Genomic DNA, 19,007 nt, shown 5'->3' with positions numbered 1-19,007 from the left:
ATATTGATTTAAATATAGTGGCCCTGAAATGGCTGGGTTTGCAGAGTGTGTAAGCCTCTTTGCAAAGCCAGAAATTATGACAAGGCTGATATACCCCGGGGTTCTGCTGCAGAAACATCTCGTTAAAACTGCCGTGGAGTTTCAGGACACGTTGAAGAACTGCCCACCTTCTCAGTGGCAGCCACATGAAAATGACGGAGTTAAGATGGGATGACATCACCTGTCCTAAATTATGTTACTTCTGCCTTCTCATCCACCCTTGAGAATGTGCCCCACCATTTAAAAGGTGCAGTTTGCCAGGCCTCATTCATCAAGGGAGAAGTACTTGATTAACGGGACACTGCTCAACTGAGATTGCTTGTGGAGACCTTTGGCATTATCTTGGGATTTAATGCAGTTACAGGAAAAATGTTTCCATTTATACTCAGGAAGCCTTCCCTTACATTCTGCATTAGCCTTGGAAAGTATTCTATTTCAATACAATTACTGAACTAGTGTCTGAGGACTGCACATTGGCCTTCCCAATAAGAATCTCATTTTACATGATATACATGCTGGAGGAAGAGGTGGACCATGGAATCTAGATTAATCAGGCGGCACCAGAGAAAAGCCAGACCATCCCAGGACTACCCATCCAGCAGGATGTATAGACCCAAGTGCACTTTCTAAGACCTTTACCAGGAGCTCTGTGCCAGGAGACTGCACTTCAATCATGACGCTTTGAAGGAGCCACATCTGCAATCAAGGCCCACAGCACACACAGCTCTGACTGGCAGAGAAAGTGACCACAGCTCTCAATTTTTATGCCATAGGCTCATTCCAGGGATCTACAGAGGATTTTTGCCAGGTCAGCCAATTTGCTATGCATTGCTCCTCTAGAAGGAAAGTCACTAATGCCCTCTTTATCAGGGCAGATCAAAATATACAACTCCCAGACAGATGACTAAGAGGGCCATCAATTTTTTCAAGATCGGCAGATTCCCAGGGTTGTCGAGGCTATTGATTGTACCCATGCGACATTACATGCCCCAAATGAAAACCTCCCCCCTCCCCCCCGCTTATGTGATCTGCAAAGGCTTCCACTCTCTAAATGTGCAGCATATTTGCGATAACAGAAACAGCTTCTTGAATTTATGGTGGAGCTGTCATGGTGCTTTAATATTTTATCAGCCCAGTGCCTCAGCTCTATTTCACCAGCAGAGGCAAGGAACAGTATGAATGCTGTGTGACAACGAAACCAGCTACTCCCATGGCTTATGTCACCTCTTTGTAAGACCACGTGAAGACAAAGAAAAGAATTGAGCAAGCCACTGGGATAGGTCCAGGGTTGCCTCTCAGTATTCATCGTGAATTGTGGTTACATACTGTGTGCTTCACAACTTTGCAATCAGGAAAGAACTGATGGTCGATGTTCCAGAGGTTATCAGAGGGCCCGATGATGATGTTGAAGAACAGGAAGCAGGTGCAGCCGGTAGTGCTGCTGGACAGCCGAGAGACTGACTTATTTGGCATACCTTCACGGATGAATACAGCAGCACTTTTCGATAGTCTCAGCCCATCAAGGATCTGCCTCTTCTCACCAACCTCTCTGAAGTTCTCATCAGACGAGCTCTTCTCTGCCCTATTCTATCATTTCTGTTACATGCTACCTGAGGGCCTGAGATGTAGACACCTGCTGCAAAAATATTGTGAGCATCTTGTAATGGAGGTGGCCTTTCTCTATCTTAATGAGTCACTTTGTGAAATCAATAGAAATAAAAATTGGGCAGGTTCTATAACGGCTGGACGATCCGCAACGTTAGTTTTATACCCGGGTGGCAAGTTGAAAATCTGTCCTGGTGTGATTTTGTACCTTCAACAGGCACAAAGCACATTTCAGTTGTGTCAAACAAACATGGCGGGGCGGGGGGCAGGATTCTTTTACAATCTTAATTCTACTACCAAGCTGATAAATAATTACACTGGATATTTATAAAATAGACCATTCATAAAATAGATCCCAATGGTTGGAATTATGTTTTATCAATAGAGCTATAGAGCTACTTGGCCTATAGCCTCATGATCCTATTCCACAACTTCACACCACTTGGCACCACAGTAATCTGCAGGGAGTGGCAAACTTGCAGTTGCATAGTTAGAGGATGTGCTTTCAATTTTATGCTCCAAAACTGCAACATTTGGAAATAATTTGTGCTGCAAATGAGAAATACCAGGAAGAATATTCATAGGCTGATGCCTGCACTGTAGTGCATGATACTCACAGCTAGCTTACAACAAGCCCCCAGAGAGTCCACCATCTGGTTAATGAACAGACAAAACCCATTTATTACCAAAAAAACAATATAACTTCTTTTAAAGTATTTAAATTGTTTCTTGATGTGTTTCTAACAAATAGTTGTAATAGATATAGACCAGACATACTTCGAGTTTAGCAAAGGAACTGTTTGTATTTTGTTTTTGTGACTGTATACACATCTATGCAGTCACAATATATAAGCAAGTATAGCAGCCGTGTTCAATCTGCACTGTCCAGAATTGACCCTATTTTTGAGGGAGGTGAATAACCACAAATAAAACTTAGAAGACTATAAAATGCCTTCCTGACTGCTGATGGAAATTGTGTGAAAACTCCACAGGGTATCAATCTCACATTGTAATTCATGGAATTCTATCCAGACTGGCTGTCCACCACATATGTCTTTTCCATTATGTTCCATAGAATATTTAACTTCTTATCCCATACTCGTAAGATGTTATTCCGTGTTGAGAGAGTGTTGTAGTATAAATGGGGTACTTTGAACGAAATTTCAAACATAAAATGCCAAGAGCTGCACATAGTATTCCAAATGTATCCTTGCCAATGAGTTACAGAGAAAATGCAGCCAGTATGATGGGGGTGCTTTTCCTGGGTTTATCACCAAAAAGCACCTGAAAAATAGGTGCTATGCAAAGGAAAATGAATAGGCACAAGCATGTAAAGAAGATGCTAGTGAGGATTATATCATCACCATACCTGATGCTTCACTTTCCCGGGTTTCCTGCTTGGCAGAAGTTCACAGAGCAGTGATCACAATAAGTTCCTGCTTGTGTCCAGTTGCCTTAGATTTGAGGATCTGAGAGTGACAGGCAGAAAACATGTGAAAGGTGCAAAAAATGCAAGTACATTTTTTTTTTACTTCAGAGCCAGCACGATGATCATCAGGGCTTGAGGACTTATGGCTACTGTTTCTGGTCAGGAGGCCCCGAAACCAACAGCAATTACTGCTGCAGGAGGCTCCTCAGGTGATTGACTTCCCTCCCCCACTTTTGGGTGCAGTCCCATTCCCAAGGGTAGGCCGGTGCCATGGGAATGTCAAGTCTACGCAGATGGTCTCAACCCAAAAACACAGATGGGTTCATGTCAGTTCAGGTGGAGAACAATTGCCTAGGGTCCAGCATGGCTGGCAACAGACGCCCAGGCTTCGAGGCCTACCTGCAAAAACGGGGAAAGGTAGGAAAATTAATGAGATTAGATAAAAGATTTAGAAAGTAATTAACTTTTTTAAAAAACAATATGTGTTTTAAAAGCAACTTTTTTTTTTTAAAGACGCAGAAAGCGGGAAAAAGAAATGAAAAGTTTGGAATCAAGATGGCGGCGACTCACCTCGGTTCAGAATGATAAGGCCCACCCACACACGCACCGATTGGTCAACCGTCGGGCCACTGAACTGTAGGATTGGTCAATCATCACATCACTCAACTGTAGGATGGCCTGCCCGCACACACAATGAACCCGCCCCCACTCGATGCAAATGAGCGGATAATGAGAGGAATTTTGAACGTTTTTTGGATACCGTCGGCAGAATTTTTGTCCGACCGTCGGCACAATTTTTGTCCGAGCAAAAAGTAAATACGCCTACAAGAGTCCCCTAATGATGAGCTTTCTTTTGATATAACATATGTGTAGGTATGCTCTATAACTTTTGATTGTATAGCCGGCCAGAGAGACAGACAGAGAGACAGACAGAGAGACATATCCTTTTATCTATATATATAAATTGGTCGATCTGTCTGTCTGTCCGTCTGTCCGTCTGTCCGTCATCGCGTGTGCGTCTCTGTCCGTCTGTCTGTCATCGCGTGTGCGTCTGGCGGGCTATGCGCTCAAAAGTTACAGGGCGTACCTACGCGCGCGTTACCTCCAAAGAAAGCTTACGCTTCCGAGACGGTTTTAAGCGTATTTACGTTTCGGCCGGGCTAAAATCGCGCCCGCGGTATCCCAAAAACCTTCAACATTCCGCTCATTAGCATCTCATTATCCGCTCATAGCGACAGAGTGACCTCAAGGTCGACCAATCATACGGCGGCTTGCTGCCGCGTGCGGCCGGGCCCTCCTACGGTCGAGTGATGGGACGCTTGACCAATCCTACGCTTTGGTCACCTGACGGTCGACCAATCGGTGCGTGTGTGGGCGGGCCTTATCGTTCTGAACCGAGGTGAGTAGCCGCCATCTTGCTTCCATTCTTTTTCCTGCTTTCTGCGTCTTTCTTTTCAAATATACATTTCCAGCAAAATAAAATTCAATTTATTAAATTCTTTTAAAATAAATCACTCATTTGTAAATATTTTATCTAACCTGAACATTCTTTTTCCTACCTTTGCCCGTTTTTTTCTTAGGCCTGAAAGCCTGGGCCTTTCTTGCCCAGCCAGGCCCGAGCTAGGTAACTGGGCTGCTGCTAAGCTCCTCACCACCCCCCCCGCCCCCGGTGTCACATTACCCGGGGCAACGGCGTCAGCCACGAGGGTCAGGGTGCGCGCGCAGCAGGAGCAGGTGAGACTCTGTTCCCTGCTCGGCTCGGGCAGGGCTCTCGAGAGTGCGGATCTCGGCCTTGGTGAGCGGGAAGGGTTACCCCGGCAACGGGAGTGCGGGCCGGCTGGGGCTTGGAGAGCGGGGCTCTCGGGAGTGCGGGGCGGGCTCGAAGAGCGGGGCTCTCGGGAGTGCGGGGCGGGGCGGCGCGGCAGGGTTACCCCGGCAACCGGGCGTGGCCGTGGCCGTCTCTCAGCCTCAAGCCCTCCCTTCCTCCCCCCCTCCCTTCCCCTCCCCTTCCCCCCCTCCCTCCTCCCTTCCCCCCCTCCCTTCCCCCCCTTCTTCCCCTCTCCCCTCCCCCCTTCCCCTTCCTCCCCCCGCCCTCCCTTCCCCCCCTCCCTCCCCCCTTCCTCCCTTCCCCCTCCCCCTCCCCCCGCCCTCCCTCTCCCCGCCCTCCCTTCCCCCCCTTCCCCTCTCCCCTCCCCCCTTCCCCTTCCTCCCCCCGCCCTCCCTTCCCCCCCTCCCCCCCTTCCCCCTCCCTCCCTTCCCCCTCCCCCTCCCCCCGCCCTCCCTCTCCCCGCCCTCCCTTCCCCCTTCCCCTCCCCGCTCCCCCCCTTCCCCCCTTCCCCCCGCCACCCTTCCCCCCTTCCCCCCACCACCCTTCCCCCCTTCCCCCCTCCCCCTCCCTTCCTCCCCTCCCCCACTCCCTTCCCCCCTTCCCCCCCTCCCTTTCCCCCCTCCCTTCCCCCCCGCCCTCCCTTCCCCTCCCTTCCCCCTCCCCCTTCCCCTTCCCCCCCGCCCTCTCTTCCCCCCACCCGCCCTCTCTTCCCCCCAGTCTCTCTCTCTCTTCCCCCCAGTCTCTCTCTCTCTTCCCCCCAGTCGCTCTCTCTCTACCCCCCAGTCGCTCTCTCTCTTCCCCCCCAGTCGCTCTCTCTCTCTCTCTTCCAACAACAACATGCCCTCGAAAAAGCCTCGGCACCGCCGGGCACTTCAGCTAGTATATATATAGATGTATGTGGAAGAGCATTGACTGGATAACTGGAAGAAGGCACCAGCCAGGCTCTTGTAATGTGTAAGTACTTCAGGTAATTTCAAGGGTACAGATAATTCACTTCCACGTATTTGATGTTACGCCTGTAAAAAAAAATCTCTTTCCCCATTGGCACTTTGTCTTTTTTTCTTCTTCCTACTTTTACATTACTGTTTCCACACACCCATCGCCTCTCTGCTGAGAGAACAGGCTGGCAATCTGGGACTTCTGCCAGTGCTGCTCTGGATCTGACTCCTGTGACGTGCATGAGACTGAGCCTTTTTGTGAGTAGCTCAGCATTGACTTAATACTTTAATTTCCCACCCTTCCTTTGGGGAAACACTTCGCCCGACAGTCTGGTTGAGATACAAATCTATGTCCTAGCACACCTTGACACAGTGTGTTGTTGCGACATTGAGCTTCCTGAAATAGATTTTATTAGGCCAGAATTTACTTTAGCCGGCGAATGAATGGCCCCCTACAATTCGTTACACTTGCCCATGCCCATGCCCATGTAATTTCTGTGACCTTTTGCACTGGAATTTGAGAGCCAAAAGGCACAGCACCCTCTACAGGGTATCTGGAACCTGTGTGAACAGGGCAAGCAAGTGTGTGTCTCTTTAAGCAATCAGTTTAAAGTATTGTTAAATGAGCAGCGCAGTCTGAACCAGGAAGTGTAAATTAGAATGTTTAATTCAATGTCAAATCAGGTACAGAAAGCAAAATAGAGAGACTGGAAAAAGAAACAAAGAAAATGTTTTTAAAAATTAATTAAGTTATTTTTAAATCTCCAACAATTAAAATCTGAAGGAATGAGACTCCACACTTGTAAAAGTTAATTTTCAGTGCCAGAGAGATTGTTTGGCAGTAATTAAGACTTACCACGCCATTAGAAAGGGTACTTAGACTGAAATGGACAAGCCCTAACTTTCTGTGGTGAGTTTAATTCGTATCTACGACGCAAGTACAGGAAATTCACGCTGTTCAATACAATAGAATAGGGAGCCAGACGGCAAGATGCCGTTTTCATGCAGCTTACGGAGGAGTGGCGCATCTCGAACAGCAATTTCGGATTTTCGCGTTTAACCGTGCATCTGCACTCGGCTGAAGTTGCTGTCTGATTTGCGCATAAATAATGGTGAGCGCTGTTAGCGTCACTGTTATTTTTACAGTAAATTCTGGCCCAATATATTCTTTAAAGCAGCATTATTTGGTAGGAAGTTATTATGGCGATATTGACATCTGCATTTTTTGGAGGCAGATATTTGCCACTTTGAGAAATAAATCTTCCCAGCAGTAGCCTTGAGATTTTGGGAAAGAACAATGCTGCATAAACAAAAATAAACTTTGCAGAAGGTTCTTTACGTGACTTGAGCACTCATTTGGATGAAGGTTTGTGTAGTGCTGTTAATGTTGGCATCATATGCACAGCACTCAGACATTACTATCTTGCCATCTCCAGGTCATTCTGCTGTAGTGGCAAGGGCACAGACATGTCAATCAAACATGCAGTAAGGCTGATAATACTAAATATTCAAGTCCTAAAATTACATTTTGGAATAATTCCTCTCTCTGCTATTACAGCAAAAGCATTAGCTCGTTTAAAATAAATGTGTTAACACCTCTTCGAAAATAGTGGCGGGTGGAATTCCAGACAAATGCATTAAGCACTTATCTCCAACAGCATAATTTCAAGGCCGTAAGTTATATTTAAGCCTGATGTTTTCAAATCTGTTCAAACAGAATGCTAACAATAATTTCTCTCTGTGCCCTTAACCTTCTCTACTCCAGTACATTTAAACTTAGTGTTTTAGCCTTGTGTCGTCTTAGTGAATCTACGCTATAGCTTTTCTATAGCTCCAATATCCTTTCTATAATGGGTGGCCACAACGGCACACTGTATTAAAACTGTGGCCTACAATAACTTACATTTAAATAATGCCTCAAAATTATCCCAAGGTGCTTCGCAAGGGTCTAATCAGAGTGGGAATTGGACAAATAAATTGTTTTAAAAAGCAAGCTGTCAAAGACAAAAGATTAATGAATGTATTCTTTTAAGATAAAGTTAAAATTACATTAAATAATTTATAAAGTTAAACAGATGTTGAAATTTCAATGATTAAAGAAGTTGTGTAACAAAAAAGGTGCCATTTATTGTAAATTAATCAGTTAAAATAATGTGTGCAGCAGAAAAAGAATGAGGCACGTTACAATTTTTTTCCCTAGGAGTGCATGAGGTGGTGAGGCATAGTTTCTCCAGCATGATTCCTCAAGGTGATTCTTGGCCAATCTACTGTCTGGGGGAAGGGAAAGGATGATGTGTTGTGCTTAAAGTGTGTCACTTCCTCCTGAAGAAAGGACTGATAATCATCAAGACAAACAAATGCATGCCACTCTCACACAAATGCTTGTGGCCAGTAGAAAGTGAAGCTGGAGATCAGGCCACTCTTCTGTCGTCCCAATTAGGGCAATAGCATACACCACAGGACAGGGGATCTAAAGAGAACAAATAATTCACAAAATAGGGCAAGATCTTTTTCTCACTGCAATAAATGCAATGTAAAATTACCCAGGGTAAAGCTGCCTGGGAATAAATTACAAAGCAACAATCTCAAGGGCATTACTAGAAAGAAGCCAATGCTCTCATTGTTTTGTCTGCAAGTTATGCAGTGCTGAGGAAGTAAGAGGAGAAAAATATCAAAATAATATATCCAGCTCCTTTCTTTTGTTTTCTTTCTCTTTTGCTTGCATCCAGAAATCTCCCTTAAAGCAGGGCTCAACATTAATTTCTTTGAACTCTTCCATCAGTTTTACATGCCCAAATGCTTACCTCACTTGTCTGACTTAATAACTTAGACTGATACAGTTAGGGTTAAAGCACAGTACTGGAATAATGTAGACTGGGCTTTGTAGGTCTAGGTGAATTCTTATGCCAGACCTGAGAATACTTGTTAGGAGATTTACCCCACATCTAATTCATGTTGCCCCTACCTGTGAGTGCATGAAGGGGGCAGAACATGGAAAAGATTTACCCTACATCTATTTTATTCTACTCCTGGTCTGGAATTGCTTGACAGGACAATGTGGAGGAAGTTTTACTATAAATCTAACTTGAAATGTAAGGTCAAATCAAATCAAATCAACTTTTATTGTCATTGTTAGTGCACAAGTGCAGTACAACGAAATGTAGGCTTGCGGCTCCCGAGAGTGTACAATTTGGATTAGGACACTTAAACATTTCAACATACATTTGTACATATATATTAGCATAAATATGACCATAATAAAGTGCATCGGCAGATATGCAGGCTTTAGTGTTTATTTGTGGAGTTCAGTAGGGTGACAGCCCTGGGAAAGAAGCTGTTCCTAAATCTGGTCGTACGGGTGCGAATGCATCTGTAGCGTCTTCCAGATGGTAGGAGGGCGAACAGACTGTGGCTGGGGTGGGTAGGGTCTTTGATGATGGACCGTGCCCTCCGTAGGCAGCGTTTCTGATATATATGTTCTATGGTCGGTAGCCGGGTGCCGGTAATGCAGTTTTGACTACCCGCTGCAGGGCTTTCCGGTCATGGGAGCTACAGCTGCCGTACCATACCGTGATACAGTTTGTCAGGATGCTCTCTATAGTGCAGCGGTAGAAGTTAGAGAGGATCAGGGGTGACAGATTACATCCCTTCAGCCTCCTCAAGAAATATAGGCGCTGCTGGGCCTTCTTCACCAGAGAGGAGGTGTTGAGGGACCAGGAGAGGTCTTCCGTGATGTGGACTCCGAGGAACTTAAAGCTGGCCACCCTTTCCACCTCCGCCCCATTGATGTGGATGGGGGTGTGACTTCCGCCCTTGGACTTCCTGAAGTCCACGATTATTTCCTTTGTTTTCTTGGTGTTAAGGGCCAGGTTGTTGTCGGCGCACCACTTCACGAGATGCTGGACCTCCTCCCTGTAGGCTGACTCATCGTTGTTGGTGATCTGGCCTACTACCGTGGTGTCATCTGCAAACTTGATGATGGTGTTGGAACCATTAACAGCCACACAGTCGTGGGTGAAGAGGGAGTAGAGGAGGGGGCTCAGCACACATCCTTGTGGGGCCCCCGTGTTCAGGGTCGGGGGGGGGGGGGAGGTGTGGTTACCTAATTTGACAGACTGGGGTCTGTTTGTTAGGAAGTCCAGGGTCCAGTTGCAAAGGGAAGTGTTCAGGCCAAGAGTTTGGAGTTTGGTGGCCAGCTTGTTGGGGACGATAGTGTTGAATGCTGAGCTGTAGTCTATAAACAACATTCTGATGTAGGTCTCCTTACCATCTAGGTGATTCAGTGCCGAGTGTAGAGCAGTTGTGATTGCATCCTCCGTTGCGTAATAATCCTCCGTTTTTATTAGTGGTCGCTGCTGATACTGATGCAAAGTAGAAAGGTGTTCCAGTCCTCAGTATTGAATTTCCACACCTTGATGAGCACAAATTCTTTTTTCAAAAAGGGCAAATAAACAGTGGGTCAAATATTCTTCAGCTTTAAAATAGCTTTGAATTCAGGTTGTATCATAACCATCACTGTACTTATTGCATGCAGTGAAATAAATGATACTGGTCAAGGTTTTTGCTTCAGGTATGTATCCGACTATATGGTTACAAACTGAAGAAGCAATTGGATAGTGGAATCCAGCTTTAGAGATATTTACATGAGAGAAAAAAAATTGCCCATTACAGCACATCTCTATATGCGGAATCAGAGTTGAAATAACCCTTGGGGATAATGGCTTGTCATTGTGTGCACAGGGAAGTAGGAGCATACATTGTCAATGTAGTGATTTACATCCAGAGACAAAAATAAAACTAGAAGATATCACTGCAGTTAAAAAATCAGCTGTTTTTATTCCTCCAACAACAACTTTCATTTATATAGCGCCCTTAACATAGTAAAATGTCCCAAGGTGCTTCACAGGAGCTTGATCAAAACAAAATTTGACACTGAGCCACATAAGGAGATATTAGGACAGACTTTATCAAAAGTAGGTTTTAAGGAGTGTCTTAAAGGAGGAAAGAGAGATAGAGAGGTGGAGAAGCACAGGGAGGGAATTCCAGAGCTTAGGGCCCAGGCAGCTGAAGGCATGGCCGCCAATGGTGGAGCGATTAAAATCAGGGATACGCAAGAGGCCAGAATTGGAGTAGCACAGAGATCTCGGAGGGTTGTAGGGCTGGAGGAGGTTACAGAGATAGGGATAATTTCATCATATTGTTCAAAACAGGCATACGCAATAGTAGAAGCATTGCGTAAATGGAGACATTATTTATCGGGGCGACATTTCACGTTGGTAACTGATCAAAAATCTGTGTCCTTTATGTTTGATGTTAAACATTTTGGAAAGATCAAAAATGATAAAATAATGAGATGGAGGATTGAGTTGGCATGTTACCATTTTGACATAGTTTATCGTCCGGGGAAGGATAATGTTGCTGCTGATGCACTGTCGAGGGCTTATTGTTCTGTGATTCACGGAGGTACGCTTATTAATCTTCACAATGCCTTATGTCATCCTGGGGTTACGAGGATGATACACTTCGTACGCAGTAAGAATTTGCCCTTCTCAGTTGAAGACGTCAAGCGGATGACTTCATCATGTTCTATCTGCGCTCGGTGTAAACCGAATTTCTTTAAGCCTCAACGAGCTCATCTTATAAAGGCTACTTCTCCTTTTGAACGTTTGAGCATCGATTTTAAGGGGCCTCTTCCTTCAACTACTCAAAACCGATATATTTTTACTGTTGTGGATGAGTTTTCAAGGTTCCCTTTTGCTTTTCCTTGTGCAGATGTATCAGCTGCTACAGTTATCAAATGTCTGACTCAACTTTTTGTCATCTTTGGGATGCCTGCGTATATCCATTCGGATCAGGGAAGTTCTTTTATATGTCTTCCCAGTTGAAGGAATACCTTCAGAGTCGGGGAATTTCTACTAGCAGAACTACCCCGTATAATCCCCAGGGTAATGGACAGTGCGAACGATACAATGGGGTGATCTGGAAGGCAGTTATGTTGGCTTTGACATCCCGGAACCTTAAGAATACACAGTGGGAAATGGTACTGCCTGATGCCCTGCATTCCATTAGATCATTGCTTTCAACGGCTACTAATATGACCCCCCATGAAAGGCTCTTTAACTATCCGCGGAGATCTACTACAGGATATTCGGTACCTTCATGGCTTACTATGCAGGGACCTGTGCTGCTTCGACGCCATGTTAGATTGTCAAAATATGATCCTTTAGTGGAGGAGGTGGAGCTGTTGGAGGCAAATTCCCAATATGCTCATATTCGATTCCAAGATGGGAAAGAAAGTACTGTTTCAATTAAAGACTTGGCTCCTTGTGGTGGCCAGCCCTCTTCTGAGGATATTAACAACAGTCATGATTTAGATAATGTGGATGCTGTTACAGATACTACGAATGTCTCCAATCCGATTGCAGATAATTATACTTCTATTAGTCAGCCCTTGATGGATGTTTATGACCGTCCCAGTTTACCTTCTGATGGGATTTCTAATCCGGAAACCGTTGAAAATCAGGATATGGATAGCCTTCCTGCTGAAGATACTTCTGTGCCTTCTGGTGTGGGAGGGCAAGGAATTTCACCAAGGTTAAGAAGGTCGACACGAACAAGATATCCGGTCGACCGATTGAAAATGGACTTTTAAATTGATAGTAATGTTTTAAAATTGTTGTAATATTATATTATATTGTTTTAGTTGAGAGATACTTAATACTTATGTGCAATGTTATTATTTGTTGTTGTTCACTTAGTATTGTGTCATGTAAACAGTTTTACTCTTGTTGTGCATAGTTTTAGTTGTAAATAATTAATTATAAATTGTAAAGGTTATTTAGGTTGGAGTATATTTTAAAAGGAGAGGTGAATGTGGTGATTATTCCTTGTTTAGTAAAAGTATTGTGATTGGTTGTTTGTTAACGGCCTTGGGATATATGTTGTAATCTCATTGGTAGTTGATGTCACATGATGTGTGGTGGCCACCTTAAATTCAGTTCTTTTCCAGCTTTGGTTGGGACTGGATGTGGAAATATGTGCTGCAGATTTTAAAGTTAATAAAGCCTAGTTTTGGAAGGCAAATCTATTCTTTATTTCAAGTATAAAAGTGAAAACCGTAACATTATTGAGAAACAGCTCCAAATATCAACCATGGATAATTGGGGTACAATTTTCTGATTGATGCATGGAAAAACTTCAATCTAGTTATTGTACTGTTCATTCTGATTTCTACACAAAAATTGTGGTTTTCAAAAAACACTGCTTTGTGGATCACCATTGATATATTTTACACACCCAAGGTTGGTTTACCTATAATATACACTGACTACATTTTATCTTATTAAAACCCTTTCCAAAAATATACTTGTGTAGTTGGGGTTAATCCCAAGACTTACTGTAGCAGATGGTCCAACACAGTTGCAGTGAAATCTTTACAAAAGCCAGCTGGCCAGAGGTCTGCTGTGATTTCAGCAATCCAACAGCTGAAAGGGGACCTGATGACGAAGCTCCCTCTTTAACTAAAGGAAAAATAAGGATAATTTCATCAAGATTATAACAAATTCCTTCTAATAAAAGTACATTATATCCTACTTTTACATGAAATAGTGGCTTATTTTTACACACAAGGTGGTAGATTTTAGGCTTCCGAATTGTTGAACTAATTAGTCCCATGTACTGAAATGTGATCAGTCTAAAACGAGGAAGTATCTACTTATCCTTGTAACTCCAGATCATATTTCAAGGCTGCTTGGTTCTTAACCTCCCATTTGCTCTTTCTGGCTTCCTCTGGCCTTTTTGATTTTAAAGCTTTTATGATTTATAGGTGTTGTAGTCTCCTACCAAACAGCAAACTAACAGTTCTTTCCTATGTGAGACTGCATGGCTTGTGCATGTCTGATCACCCACACTGTAGACTGGACAGATCATGTACCCGCTACAGCAGTGGAGTTGATGGCCCCAATATTTACGGGGAGGGAGTGAGGGGGGAGGTCTAGCTGCCGGGAAACCCAGAAGTATGGGTTTCCCGGAGGTCCTGCCGAATTTAACGGCAGGATCTGATTTAAATTTTTGGACTCTGTTTCCCGGCCAGCAGCCAGCTAGATTGAGAGGCTGTCAGGTGGGAAGGCCTGTGGCCACAAGCCATAGCTGGGGAGTGGGGAGGGAGAGATCATGGGTCGGGGGGGGAGGAGGGGCATGGATAGATTGCAGGTCGGAGAGATCAGGGGGTGGGGGCCATGGAGAGGTCAGGCGGGGGCTGGAAAGATCAGTCTGGAGCTGGAGAGATCGGAGGGAGGCCAGAGAGATTGGGGGGGGGGGGGGGGGAGGCCAGAGAAATCGGGGGGGGGGGGGGGGGAGGCCAGAGAGATCGGGGGGGGGGAGGGGGGGAGGCCAGAGAGATCGGGTGGGAGGCCGGAGAGATGGGGGGGGGGGAAGGCCGGAGAGATCGGGGGGGGGTGGAGAGATCAGGGGGAATGCCAGAGAGATCGGGGGGGGGGGGGAGGCCGGAGAGATCGGGGGGGGGGCCGGAGAGATCGGGGGGGGGCCGGAGAGATCGGGGGGAATGCCAGAGAGATCGGGGGGAATGCCAGAGAGATCGGGGGGGGGGGGGTGTGGAAGGCCGGAGAGATCGGGGGGGAGGCCAGAGAGATCGGGGGGGAGGCCAGAGAGATCGGGGAGGGGGGGAGGCCAGAGATCGGGGGGAATGCCAGAGCGATGGGGGGGGGGGAAGGCCGGAGAGATCGGGGGGGGCCGGAGAGATCGGGGGGGAGGCCAGAGAGATCGGGGAGGGGGGGAGGGGGGGAGGCCAGAGAGATCGGGGGGAATGCCAGAGCGATTGGGGGGGGGGAAGGCCGGAGAGATCGGGGGGGGGCCAGAGAGATCGGGGGGGGGGCCGGAGAGATCGTGGGGGGGGGGGCGGAGAGATCGGGGGGGAGGCCAGAGAGATCGGGGGGGAGGCCAGAGAGATTGGGGGGGGAGGCCAGAGAGATCAGGGGGGGGAGGCCAGAGAGATCAGGGGGAATGCCAGAGCGATGGGGGAGGGGAAGGCCGGAGAGATCGGGGGGGGGGGGGGGGGGAAGAGATCGCGGGGGGGGGCGGGCGGAGGAGACCTAAATGATCGCGGGGAGCGGGGGAGACCGGAATGATCGCGGGGGGGTGCAAATGCGGGGAAGATCGCAGGGAGTGGGAAACAGGTTAGCTTGAGGTGCCGAGGGGAAGCAGTCCTGCTCCTCGCTCACAAGCGATGATGGATCCGACAGTTCTCACCTCCGTTCAGCTGCCGGGTTTTCCGAGCCCTGGGAAACACGGCCCATAGATGTTAAATTTAAAACACAGCTAAAACTTGAGCCACCTAGCCTCATTAAAATATTTAAATTAGGAACCCGCCTCTGGAGAGCAGGTTAGTCGCCTGCCCCCCAACCTGTCTCAGTTAAAGCTGGAAGTGAGCACATTGGAGGCGGGTTGGGGTTGAGTTTCCCATTTTTAAAATTTTTAACCTGCACACCCGCCCCCGCCTGTCCTGGGGGCTTAAAATTCCCCCCAATATTTCAGAGCAGGACAAGCTGATTGAGGAAACAGTATTCATTTGTCTCGCAATGCAGTGAATATAACATCCATATGAACAGCACCTTCCATACAAATGGTGAATGTTTAATGCCTCACCCATCTAAAGCCTAGAATTGTCGAGAACAGGACTTCTTTATGTCATACAAGTTTCTTTCCTCTCTCCAGGTTTCCTTGCACCATGCAATGTTGGTTGTCTGTGAGGGCAGAGAGATGACCTGCTTCTCGGTCTCGGTCATTACTGAGCTTGATTTGTAAACTTGGAGATAGTCAAGAGAGGCTCAGGTTGAATTGGGCTCCAATCTTCCTTTGGTCTCTGTAGGCAAGGACCTGTTACCTTGCCAAAGAAGCAAATGTTAAAGATTTTGCCTGAAATAGCGACCAGAGGAAATATGCATGAATACATTTACAATGTTGTTGCACCTGGCTACTAGGGCTATTTTTTCACCCACATGAAGAATTGTGAATGGCGCGCCAATGAACTGTCTCACCACAAGGCCTGGTGACACCTCCTCTTTAAGATAATACCAATTAGCAATCATAATAGTTGACAACCATAAAGAGGTTGAGTTATTTTTAGTGGAATTAAATTTCTCCACTCTTATAGCCCCGTAAATGATACAAATTAACTTGCTCCTTCAGACAAGTACATGGGACATGCATATGATTGATTAAGGAGATATACAATGGGGGAGAAATTGGGTGGAGCCGCAAACGGGGCGCCAAGCTCGCCTGGGCGCCAGATTTTGCGCTGCGATCGGAGCAGCAGCGATCGCCGGAAATCCAGCTTGAGCGCCCCAAGAGGGACACGGGGCGAGGCTCGAGGCGCTCCGCGTCCCTCTTAGGGCGCTGAAACTGAATATCGCAGCGCAACGTGCCACAGCGCCACACGCTGCGGCACGGCGTGCTGCGGTACTGCAGGCCTTCCTCCCATTCTTAAGGGGGAGGGGCCTGCACCAGCGCGATGAGCGATCGCGAGTGCCGGCAAAAGAGCCCGGCACCGAGGAGAAGTGCCGGGCTCTCGGAAAACAGCCGGCAATGCCGCGGGGGGAGAACAGGAGGCCGGGGACGGAGGTGCTGGCAGAAGGCCGCCCCGCACCTCCACCTTAATTTGCGCCACTGCCGCCACAGGTAGGCCCCGTGAACTGGGCGCGATTAGCGAGCGGCGCTACAGAGGCGGTCGCTGCCAAATATCGCGATCGGGGCGGTAGGGGGGCGCTGCGCACACCGATGACGTCATCGGTGGCGGTGCAGCGCAACAGGCTAACGCTGCCATTAGCGCCCCAGCTAAATATCGCGGGAGGCGTGGCCAGCGGCGCTAAAGCCACTGAGTGCCCTCTTTAGGCGCTAACTGGTGGCGCAGCCCACCGAATTTCTCCCCCAATATCTCCCCCAATGGATTAGTAGGAAAAGGAACCAGCTGGTTTAGTATTAAATCATACAGACCAGAAGATCCTAAAATCAATTCCTCATCTGTGCTGAGCTAGTTGATCTCAGCAATTGGGACACTGCAATTGGCCTCAATGCCCCTTATTGGCCAGCTGTTAATTTTTATCCAGTGGGCACTGCAGGAAAGTGGTTGTGTGTGGGCATTAGGTGAGATCGAGCTTGGCTCTGATGCCCTCCATGGTTGAATAGTCTGCCAAAACACACTGTCTAAGCTCACATATGCAGACTGCACACAAGGTACTGAAGGGTTTCTGGCACACATGGAATTGTACCCCAGCAATAGGAAGAATCAATTTGGAGAGTAGGGGAGAAAATGGGGTGGGGGGGGGGGTGGCGGAGAATAAATGAAAAATATCTGAAGCAGCAGGCAAACAAATACTAGTTTCCTAGTCTGTCCACTCTCAGTAATATTTCCTCTATTACCTCTATAAGCAAACAGTCTGTCACACTCTCAGTTACCATCGCCTATTCCACTCTCAGAATAGAATTCCTCATTAATCCTATTACACTGGAGGCAAACATTGTACATGGCAGCCAAATGTAGAACAAACAAGACAAACAATACCAAACAAGGCATAAATTGTTACCTTTTACCTGTTGTGTAACTGTAGATGTAGAGAGTTGACACAAGAACTATACAGTTCCAAATGACATGAATTTTATTAAGCGTGCTATATGTTAAAGAATGTGGCTCTTATTTATTGTCTGAAGCAACATGCCACCAGTGAAATGATCACTGCTCTTATTGTGGTCAATTCAGTTTAACTATTGAACGCCTAGAAATTCGACCATGCAGCATCCGTTTCTCTCCTAAGCCTCCAATATGGTGTGCAGGAAGTGCACGCTCGTTACAAGCTGGAAGTTCCCCACCCACCATATTGGTGTCGGCAAAAATATCGGTGTCCGGGGTCTGTGCCTAAAACAGGCATTAAGCTTTTTGCATATTCAAATAAGGGGCCTAACGCCTTTTCAAAGCCCCCTCTGAAATATTGATTTGGCTTGAGGCATGCAGGAAAACCAGGTCTACATGCAGCCTAACAGGCAGTCGTTAAAGGGATAACTCCAAGCCGCAGCCAACAAAGTGAGTGTTTGAAATATACCTTCCTGAATGTGGAGCCGGCACCCCACATTAAAACCACTGCCGGACACCGTAGCCGTATGAGATATTAGGACAAGTGACCAAAAACTTGATCAAAGAGGTAGCTTTTAAGGAGCGTCTTAAAGGCGGAGAGAGGCTGAGGGAAGGAATTCCAGAGCTCAGGGCCCAGGCAGCTGAAGACATGGCCGCCAATGGTGGAGCGATTGAAATCGGGGATGCGCAAGAGGCCAGAATTGGAGGAGCGCAGAGATCTCAGGGTTGTAGGGCTGGAGGAGATTACAGAGATAGGATGGATGAGGCCGAGGAGAGATGTGAAACCAAGGATGAGAATTTTAAAATCGAGGCATTGCCGGAGCGGGAGCCAATGTAGGTTAACGAGCACAGAGGTGATGGATGAGTGGGACTTGGTACGATTTGGGGTACAGGCAGCAGTGTTTTGGATGACTTCAAGTTTATGAAGGGTGGAAGATGGGAGGCTGGCCAGGAGAGAATTGGAATAGTCGAGTCGAGCGGAAACAGAGGCATGGAAGAGGGTTTCAGCAGCAGATGGGCTGAGGCAGGGGCGGAGATGGGTGATGGAGCGCTTACGTGTTCATATCCAAGTGCTGTCAGAATGGTTAGGAATCTGACCGAATGGCTCAGATAACGAGTAGGGGTGCGACAAGGATGCATTCTGCTGCTTGATTACATTTAATCTGGTACGGCAAGCAGTAATAAATCCTTCACTAAAATGATGTTGGAGGATTTTCCTTATGTGGCAAGATTTTAAACAATCTCAAATTTGCTGATGACATTGACTTAATAGCAACACTTGAAACAGTGTCTCAGGGACTAACTGATAAGGTATACGTGGCAAGTAGAAAATTTGGATTACAGATTAACAAAAAGAAGACAATGGTCATGTCATTTGGGAAGCATCAGGAAGATGTACACATTACAGTTGGAGGGGGTGTAGATGAATAGCTGGATAAGTTTATATACCATGGTGATTTTCAAATTGCCACCCAGGCATAAAACTAGCGTTGATTTCAATGGAAGTGAAAATCAGGCGGTTTC

At 46.8% G+C, this 19,007-nt stretch overlaps 1 long non-coding RNA gene across 3 annotated transcripts in view; it reads right to left on the bottom strand.

Annotated features, from left to right (window-relative positions):
• Nucleotides 1–8,937: 8,937 nt before the first annotated feature.
• LOC147115606 (uncharacterized) overlaps nucleotides 8,938–19,007 on the bottom strand; it is a 34,752-nt gene continuing 24,682 nt past the window's right edge. For 2 of the 3 annotated variants that reach the window (XR_015078649.1, XR_015078648.1), the window contains 3 exons: nucleotides 15,503–15,740; nucleotides 13,237–13,359; nucleotides 8,938–10,267 (listed from right to left, as the gene is read on the bottom strand). This is a non-coding gene — a long non-coding RNA (uncharacterized LOC147115606). The remainder of the gene's footprint in view (nucleotides 10,268–13,236; nucleotides 13,360–15,502; nucleotides 15,741–19,007) is intronic. The other variant, XR_015078650.1, reaches the window with a different exon arrangement.

The sequence above is a fragment of the Somniosus microcephalus genome, chromosome 6, assembly GCF_052327205.1.
Source record: "Somniosus microcephalus isolate GS21.2 chromosome 6, FLI_Smic_1.0, whole genome shotgun sequence".
In the NCBI taxonomy this organism is placed as follows: Eukaryota; Metazoa; Chordata; class Chondrichthyes; order Squaliformes; family Somniosidae; genus Somniosus; species Somniosus microcephalus.
This window is presented reverse-complemented; position numbering and strand designations above follow the sequence as displayed.